We start from the raw sequence: 10,237 nt of genomic DNA on the forward strand, positions 1-10,237 counted from the left end.
AGAGCAGTGAAAGCTTGTGGGTTTTCTTTGTTAGACCAAATGACTGTGAGAAATTAATACTGGAGTAGGCAATGGAAGATGCTCTCAGTGAAGAAGTTTAGGTGATGTCCCGTGGACTTTTCTGGCCACAGAAAGGACTGTGAAGCCCTGATTGCAGAGTGAAAACAAAGAGTTGTTTCAAGACTTCATGCTGTAAGGACACTTTGGGAATGTGAGGACTTAGATGACATTCACAACATGAAATCTATGTAGCTGAAAGACAAGACTTTAGGGGCTGGATCTGACCCAGTGCATCCTAGTTGATACTTCAGGTTAAAAAAAAAAAAAAGAAAACTTTGAAGCTTAGATCTGGGCAGGGAATTGTTCTTGCAGCCTATGACATATTGTCAAAGTACTTCCCATTTAGCTCCAAGTTTCAACTGCAATAAAGCTTTGTTTGCTGTGCCTACTCCTACTAGACAGGAAAAGAAAAGTAAGATAGAGTCAGATATACAAGAGGGCAGGGGAATATGCATCAAGGAGAAAGGAAGTAGTAGTGCTGATAAGGACAGCTATTAAGGAAATGTTACAGTAAAAGAGAGAACTGTCTCTCTTTCCATTAAGAAATATGGAGAGGAAAGAAAGAAGGGAAGGAAGAAAGCAGGAAGGAGAGAAAGAAAGAAGGAAGGAAGGAGAGAAAGAATGAAGGAGAGAAAAAAAGAAAGAAGGAAGGAGAAAAAGGAAGAAAGGAAGAAAGGAAGAAAGGAAGAAAGAAAGAAAGAAAGAAAAGAAAGAAAGAGAAAGAAAGAAAGAAAGAAAGAAAAGAAAGAAGGAAAGAAAGAAAAAGAATCATACAAAAATGCAAGCAGTCAAGGTAATAAAATAGAAGAGTATCTTGATATTCCAAGGAAAGACATGAAATCAGCTATAACAGCAGCAGGAATCTCACTTAGGGTTGTAGGGTCAATATAGAGCAGGGAAGAGAATAGTACCAGAAGAGGGGATGGAAAGCTTTCCTCACTTTGGGAATGGGAAAGAAAGTAGTTTTGCTGTGGGTAAAAATTCATTTGTTGAACCAGTCATGAAGAAGTTCTAACAGGGTAATGTTAGAAGGTCAAATTTGCATTGTGATCCACTCTCCAGACAGGGGGAAACAGTGACAATTTTGGAGGCCAGCAGTTTTTCTTTCCCTTATGGAGTTGATGTGCCAAGGTGCAGGGCCCGTGTGTGACGTCCCTCCCTGCTGCAGAACCAGACATGTCCCTGCCACACTTGCCCACATCTTCCAGATGTGTGGATGGGCAGCTGTTGCATGCCCAAGAGCTCTCTGTTTGGCTGCATAACAGATGCTCACAGGTTATGTAGGAGATCAAAAACACAAAGGCCTTGGTAGACAGAGCAGCAGGCAATGGGCTAAGGGCTGGCAGGGCAAATCCAGGAGTAAGTGTTGACAACCTTCTGGGCTATATGCTATCCAAATGTCAACCAAGCAAAAGATGCAGGAGATGTTTGAAGAAACACCTCTTCAGAAAAATAAGAAGGTGTGGAAAGGCTCCAACCTTAATGGGATGAGTTAGTACTTGAGTGAGAGTTTCAGGTGTAGAGCAGGGGCCTACAGAGACAAGGAAAAGGCATGGAGCAGCCAAGTTCATGCCTTGGGCACCTCAGAGTGCAAGGGGAAAGTAGAGTTGTCATGAGACATATAAAATCAGTCAAAGGACATTAAAACAAACTGCAAAGTATGGGTTAAATGAAGTGGAAAAAGAACTCAACAGCGGGAACTCTTCCTCTTTTATGCAAGGGCTGCTGTATGATGCAGCAGTGCCAGGGGTGTTGCAAAAAACAGCACTATTGTACAGACATTTTCCCTGACAGTATTTTTACTACATCCTCTTAGTTTTTCTGTAGTTCTAGATTTCCTCCAGTTTCTAGGGAAGTCTGGGCATAAAGAAAAAATAGACAGCCTTTAGACAGGATCAAGGGTTGGCATCAGCTGATCAGGTGCTGGACATCATTTCCTATGTCCTTTTTAGGGTCTAGTTCCAGGCACCTTCCTCCTTAAAGCTCTCAGGAAATCCCCAAGTTGGAAGGGCTGAAAATAAAACTAGCCTGCATTTACCAGAGTACAGAAAGGCACCTGAAAATATAGCAGAAAAAGAACTTTTCTTTGCGTTCAGCTAAGTCTGAAAGTGGTTCTTAAAGCAAACTTTCCTCACTGTCAACTCATTTCTGCACTGACCTCATTCATCAGTCTGAGGCAGACTTTTCCAAGAAAGTGGTCAAGGGAGTGCAAAATGGAAGCAGCCCCTTGCTGAGGGATCACCTCCCTTTCCCCTTTCATGTGGGTTCTCATTGACCAAGGAAGGTCGGTGGTCAGAGAGGGTGAGTCACAGGGAAATTGGGCAGGGGAATACCAACATTTTGGTGCCAGTGACTGCTCATGCAGCTGCTGGGAGAGCACCAAAAACCACTGGGGCACCAAGCAGCAGCCTGAGAGAGAAGGAGGCAATGCCTAGGGCTCATCGATCTGTACTGGAGAAGGACGAGAGCAGAGCAGGTCTGGGATTGCAAAAACATGAAGACACTGGATGAGACAGGAAGCACAGGCAGGGATGTGGCTCGTAGGGTGGCTAGCAGTAAGTTAGGGGCATGGAATGGACTAGAGACAGTAGCCAGTTCCTGTATCCTTCTGGCATAACACTTCCACTGCCATCAGCAGAGACAGGAGAGGACCTTCTGTTGCAGATGCCCCATCCCAGGGATGTTCGCAGTGCCCACACTCCCCAGCCCTGCTCAGACATCCTGCTGCACTCCTCTGCTTGCAGCAGAAATGCACACAGCTGGTGTCCATCAGGCCAGTTTTCACAGTTGGTATCCCTCAATCGTGGCATTTGGGTCTTCTTGTATTTCTAAAGTAGTTCATCCACTGCTTTCCATCCCTCCTGCTCCAGGGGAAGGGCAGGGCAGAGGAATTTGAGTTTCTGCAACGAGTCTCCTTTAGCTTGTGATATGCAAAAGACTGGACAAAATGATATTTATCCCTTTCACTTTTTAGGGTTCTGAATCATTTCTTGTCTCTATCTCACATATCTGCTCTGTTCATTTTGCCCCACACTAGAGCTTTCTCCTCTGTCCAAGCTGGTTTGCAGCAAAGTCTGATCCCCGAGACATCTCCACCACCTGTCAGGGACTCCACAAAACCTCTCTGTGGAAAGCACCTCAAAGGCTGGGGAACCACACCAGAGGGAGGGGAAGACAGGGAACGTACCATTGGTGAAATGCCCAGCCCAAACTGGAGGGAGATGCGATCCCTCCCAGGTCCCGAGGGCCACAGCTTTCCTCTCAGGGAGTGAGGCTGTGAGTGCTGCCTTGCTTGAGGCACATGGACACCCTGCTCTACAGACATGAGCCTTTCCTTCCCACACCCTGTGAAAGGTGAGACAGGCTTCAGGCACAAATAAATAAACATTGTACCATACTTGGCTCTCAACAGCAAGGAAATAAGATGAGAGCTCCAGTGTACATGGCTGAGAAAACATTTACCATCCAGGACAAATGCAGAAAGGTATCCTGTCCCTGGCAGTGTGCCCGTACAGTCAGCGGCGTGACAGGAGTGAGTCCGTGGGAGTTGTGGAAGTTGTGAATAATCCTGGATGCACCACCCTGGGATGGAAAGCTGTGTGAAGCTCATCACTAGCAGCAATACACCTCCGTAAGTATATGTGGCTGCCTGTTGACCCAACAGATGCAAAACAGGTGGGCTCTGTATGGGGTATCTGAGGTGCGTGCCCAGGACTGCGCTAGTGGCTGCCGGAGAAGAGATATTTGTAAGGATGATGCTGCAAGTGAGTGGCTCAGAGCTCAAGAGCCTGAGTGACAGGAGACAGCTCAGCTGCCGTGGCTGGGCTGGGGCAGGAGCCAGGCTCACTGAATGCAGGCAGCTTACCTGTTTTGCTGGCTAGAGAGCTCCATACAGGCTGCTTGGAATGTGGCCAGATGAAGGCAAGGGGCATGAAAGCATCACCCTAGCAAAGATGTAAGTCTCTTACGGTACCTGAGGGCAGGGTGGCACAAACTGCACTGTTACTTTTCTCAGAAGAGGGATTTAAAGTCAGAAACACCAGACTGCTCAGTGCAATGCAGAAAGAGTGCTGCTATTGTCCAGCAAAATGTGTGGTGCTAGATAAACACCTGAAAAAGTCTTATTTGAAATAAAAGAGAAACTTACGTGGATGTTATGGGTAAATGCACTAAGCAAATTAACAGTCAGACTATATAGCTTGTCTCAGGACAGCTTCTACATCTCCGTTCCCTTTTGTCTTTGACTCACAAGTTGGCAGTGGAACAGCTTTGGATGTACTGTCTCATGTCCTGAGAGGACAAGGTGGAGGCACTGACATTGCTTGGAAAGTGGAAATAATCTTTAATCATTCTGCTCTGTATTACAGCAATATCCTGGTGCTCCTGCAGGAGAACCAGCTCCTGCTGGGAACCATACTCAGCATACCAGCTGGTGGGTAGCACAGGACCTGATCCCACAGCAATCAGCTTCCCAAATTACCTGACATCTGAGCCAGCCCAGCACTGACAGCACACTGGCTTAGGGCAAGCGCAGCATACAGGCCACCTCCTCTCTTCAGCGTGTTTTGGTGCAAATTCAAATATTGTACCTATACTAAAGGCTTGTGTCCTTCCAGGGAAGCATAGGGGACAAAGCCTCACAGCATGTCAAAAGTTGCCTGGATGGGGTAAACAAATCTCCTTCTGTAGCTTCATCCAGGCACAAGGAATAACCTGGGAGAGCTACAGGGAGAAGGAGTAAAAGATTGTGTCATGAGAAGGTGGAATTTATAAAAGCCATTCCTGAGATCTTGCAAGACTGAGAAGGAAGGTGAGGCAACAAAACACAGGAAGAGGAAGATCCCAGTGCTGTGGGACATCAGACAGAGATAAGATTCCAGGCAGACGCTCAAGGAAAACAAGGTTTGCCTTTCTGTGTCTGCCTTTTTGGCAGACTTCTACTTTGTATCCAAAACATGGGTCAGTGGGCAACGGGATGCAGGGTGACTCGGCTTTCTCCTACTGCCTCTCAAGGTTCAGATCCACATGGATCAGGAGGCATCTCTAGTCTAACTCCACGCAGGACAGACTGCAAAGTCACACTCAGTTATTTGGGCTATCCCATTCAAGCTTTGGAAACATATCCCCATGTCTGTAAAAACAACAATTTACAAACTTATAAAGCTACTGACCTTATAAATTAGACTTGAAGTTGTTCATGCAATCTTATATTCACACAGGTGATTGCTTGTATTTTCCAAACTCTGGTCTGAAACTGTTACGTCACTGTCAGTGCATGACTTCAGCTGAATAGTCCTTCAAGGGACTTGGGAGAGAAGCGCCCAGCCAGGAGTGTTACAGAGACCAGTCATACTCAACAGGCCCATACATAAATAGCTGGACATGTTTCCCTGGTGTCTAACCTCTGCCTCATTTCTTAATCGTTCAGGGGCAGAGGTGATGGTGCCTGGGACTTTTGCAAATACAACACCATCAGTATCATTTCCAAGAAGATCTGTCTTGATGGCTTCTGGAACTAATTACTCCTATGAGAATCTTGACTCTGACATGATGTCTTTTCGTGTAGAAGCACTGTCCAGTTCACTAAAACAACTTCCTAGATATAAATAAACCTTTTCTGATTAAAAAGGCTCAATGAGTTACTGTAACCACCACTATTGCATAACCTAGAATAGTATCTGCTGAAATATGAAGGCTGAGCATGCAAAACATTGAAGTCTAAGAGAAGGCAAAATTCCAGCATACAGCCGCTGGAGCTAGCTGAAGTTTGCAAGAAGCTGAAGTTTGGAAGGAAAACCATATTTCCTTGAGTAAATCCAGAATTTTCCTCCTTTCCCCAGGCAGCTGAATGATGAGAGGTCTCTGTTGCTGCCTATCTCCAGCATCCTTCTTACCATGCTGGTTTGATTTCCCATGTGTCCTAACAAGTGGTCTGGAGGGGAAAAAAAAACCCAAACAAAAAAAGTGGCTCTTGCCCAAGACCTGCCTATGGAGGGGTTTGCTGTGTGGTCCCTCTTGTGCTCTGGTATGGCAGAACACAGCATGTGCAGGGACAGGCACAGACATTAATTCTGGCTTCAGGTGTCTGAATGTGCAATTCTGCTCAAGCAATCACCTGATAAATTAGCTCTGGAAGTCATTCCTTCTTCCACGGTGAAGGGTTCTGGCTCCATTTATGAATTTCATGGGGTTCAGGAGGAAATACCACACCTCTCTTTGAGATATGTGTGCTCAGAGACACACCTTTAGGCCTCCTCCTTCCAGGTGATTTCTGACTTGTTATCAAATCTGCACCTGTCCACAAGCACTACAGAGAAGGCCAAGAGAAGATGACACAGTTAATACTGGAGTCTTGCTGCAAGGCTGGAAAATACAACCTAACTGGGGTACTAGTTGCATAAAACAGTGCGGAAAGGGAGATAGACCTTCCCGAACATTTTTAACATATTTGGGTTATTTCCCTTCCTTGAAATGTTGCTCTTTTGGCAAAATGAGTTGTCAACATGTTGCTGCCAAGGATGCTTTCACATTTCTGAGGAAAAGCCAGCTTAACTTCAAAGTGTACTTTTTGCTTAGCATCTTTTAAAGATCCTTTTTTTACACAGAAAATGGTTTTCCCTGAAGACAACCCAGTGCTATGTGGAAATGGTGTTTGGCTAACTCTGCCTAAGGCAGTGAAGCCTGGTCTTCTGTTCTTTCAAAACCACCTACACTCAAACCCACATGGATGCAGCATACGTGCCCCTTCTCAGCAAGTCTGCAGGGTGAGCAGGGAGCCAGTTAGACGAATCATCTTTATATGGGGTTTTAGACCCTATTTCAAGCACATCCCTTAGTGGAAGCCTTTGCTGGTCTTGCCATCTCTGTATGCCAGAAAGCACAGCCATCGCCCTCACAGTGCCCAGTCCCATAGCTCCCAGGGATCCAGATTGTCCTTGGGCCATCGGCATCTTGGGGATAGGAGCACAGTGCCACTGGACTGTTGTCATCCCCAGGGCATGGCCACGCTTCTGGCCCTGCTCAGGACAGCAGTTGAAAACCACCCCCTCCAGGCACTGTGACAGGAGCTCAATGGGCGAAGGAGGCAGGGGTCCCCAAACACCTCCACCTGTGCCACTACTGACAGAGGACATCCAGGAGGCTGGTGGCCCAGTGCTGGGGCACAGCCATAGTGTCAGCCTCCTGTAAAGTCCCCCTGCATCTGTACCAGAGGGCCACCAGGCTGGCTGGTACTGTGGGATGTGCTGGGCAGACAGCGACTCGTGGGGACCAGACAGTGTTGCAGAGCGAGGGCAGATACTGTGAGGTAGGAGGGAAGCTGTTCATGGGAAGCTATATGGGGACACCAGGTTAGGCTTGGGAACTACTGTCATTATGCACAAAAATGAGGCACAACAGCTCAGTGGTTGGAGGGGATCTTTATACCACAGGTGAATAAAGTCTCCTGAAGGATCATCTGCAGTGACACTGTGATACAGGCACAGGCTGTCCTCAGGGTCAGCTCTGCCACGAGCTTACGTGTACCCAGATCATACACAGCAGCTCCTGTTCACTTGCAATTTAAAAAGGCAAGAGAAGAGTTGACAAAAGGAAAAGACTAACACTGGAAATTCACACACTAATTTTGCAGATTTCCTCTTTGGGCAAACAGTGTCTTGTTTTCTTTTTTCAGGGGGAAGGTATCCTGGTTTCAGCTGGGATAGAGTTAGTTTTCTTCTTAGTAGCTGGTACAGTGCTGTGTTTTGGATTTGGAATGAGAATGATGTTGATAACACACTGATGTTTTGGTTGTTGCTAAGTAGTGCTTACACTCAGTCAAGGACTTCCCAGTGTCTCATGCTTTGCCAGTAAGGGGGTGCACAAAAAGCTGGGAGGGAGCATAGCCAGGAGAGCTTGCTCGAAGTGGGCCAAGGGATGTTCTACACCATAGAAAATCAAGCTTAATATATGAACTGGGGAGTGTTGTTCAGAAGGGGTCAATTGCTTCTTGGTAGTGGGCTGGGCATCAGTCAGCATGTGTGCGTCAGACTTACGGGTGAGCGTGAGGCTGCCATTGCACATAGCTTTGATGAGGGTCAGCTACACGCATCCATTTTCTCTGTACACCTCACTCTGGGAGCATCCTTGGCTCTCCTCCCTCTGACAGCTTCTCTCCAGACAAACCCACCTTCTTCTGAACTGATGCTGTGGCCATTCCTCCCCACTGCTCGGGTGGCACATGCTGCTGCCTCGCCAGGAGGTTGCATAAAACCTGAGCGCAGGTGAGCAAAGGCACGTGGTTGTCACAGCAGTTCACCTCCTTCCTGGTGAGTCACCATGTCCCAGTATCTGTCAGCATGGCTGTATCTGGTGACCAGCCTGAAGCAGCACAAGTGTGCCCACGGGACTATAATGAGCCACTCCCGAGGTCCAGCTGGAATTTTTTGGGCGTTGCTGAGTTTGGTCAGCACACACTGTTTATAAAGGACTTGTTTTCCCTTCACCCGAATGATTAGCTATGGATGGTGACAGTCTTAGAAATGGACCTTGCTGGGCCTTTCCTATAAGGAAAGAAAAGGTTACTCAGGCTCCAGACAGTGCTTTGGTGCTCCCTTACTGGGAATTTGCAAAGTCCCTGCATATGGGACACAAAGCAAAGCATGGGATGCAAAGCGAAGTATAGGAAGCAAAGTCTTTCTCCATGGTGTCTGAGCCTGCCTTGGAAGCAGCTAGTGTAGCCCTAAGGGAAGCTATTTCCAGCCTTCCCAGTTTTGGCCATACACAGCACCATGCAGCTCCCAACATACCAGGCCTTCCCAATCAACCAGTTTGGCCTTCCCAGCTGCAGCAGGGTCATGTCTCCAGTGACTCTTCCTCAACTGCTTCTTTGCTTCTGCCATTTAGCCAGAAGAGCAACACACTTCTTTCCCCAAGGTCCCAACAAAGGGACTAGTTCTTGGCCAAGAGCCACACACTTGTATTTTCCTTTGCAGTTAGTGTGACTCTCAGTATTCCCTCAAGAGAAAATGAAACTACACACCAGAAATCAACACAGAGGCAAACCATTTGCAAAATTGAGCTCAGTGCTGACCAGCCATCCCCCTAGGGCTTATGCTGGCAGGGTTTTCTCACCACCCATTTTCATTCCCTCCTCCTCACCTCAAGACTCTGTTGCTCCAAGTACACAGCTGCTCAGGCAACCAGATTAGAGAAATCATCTTTCCCCTCCCAGGATATTTCTAACCCAGTTCATTTCCCTGACCTCATTCCCCGGGTGTTGGCACAAACAGGTGAACCTACACAACACAGGGATCAACCACTGTGGGATATGCTTGAGGGATGTGATATGCTTGGGATATGATGTACTGCTCCAGAGAGAAATCCCTGCTTAGCTGCAGCCTGAGGCTCACCTGAAAAACAGTCCTCAGCTATTAAAAAGATCACAGAGCCGAGACCAATGCTTGGTGTTTGGTATGCCTAAGCAGCTACTTGTTGACTGTGTAGCAGTTCTCTGAAGTGATATTTATCATGAAGCCCTCACACTTTTTAGGCGTGTGGATGTGTCTATAAAGAGCTATTGATTCACTCAGCCAAACCTTATCATTTATGTCTGGCAATACATAAACTGTAATTATTTTGGATAATCTGATCAGTTATTACTTTCTTACTGAGCAGATACATAACAGCAATATACTAATGCAAATATTAAATATTGCCTATATTAAATAGTGTTCCCATAGACAGATTTCTACGGTAAATCATTTAACTTGGTGGGGGAAAGGGGAACGGCATAACAGAAAACAATAAGAGGAAAAATCAGTGTAAGGTTTTTCAAGAAAAGGTAAAAGTACCCTGTAGCAGCCTGTAATTTTGACATGGATCTCATTGTTGAAGTATACAGGCACTCGATAAGCATTTGCGAAACACCCATGCATTATTTGGTGAGAATAAGCGCCTTAGTTTTATTGAAGGGAAACTGGGGTAGAGATCATAAGCCCACCTTCAGTTACCTGAAAAACTGCTTCCTACTAATTTTATGAATCTCCTTAAAGATCAAAAGCTATCAGCAAAAGATCCGAAAATTGAAACCAGGTCTCTCAAAGCACAGGTGAGCATTCAAACCACTAGATCATGTTTTCTTTAAGTCAGCTACACTGAAAATCTGATCCCTGAATATCCTGATCACTACGTCAGTATA

Source organism: Neopelma chrysocephalum, unplaced genomic scaffold (assembly GCF_003984885.1).
Source record: "Neopelma chrysocephalum unplaced genomic scaffold, ASM398488v2 Primary Assembly neopelma1_72, whole genome shotgun sequence".
Classification (NCBI taxonomy): domain Eukaryota; kingdom Metazoa; phylum Chordata; class Aves; order Passeriformes; family Pipridae; genus Neopelma; species Neopelma chrysocephalum.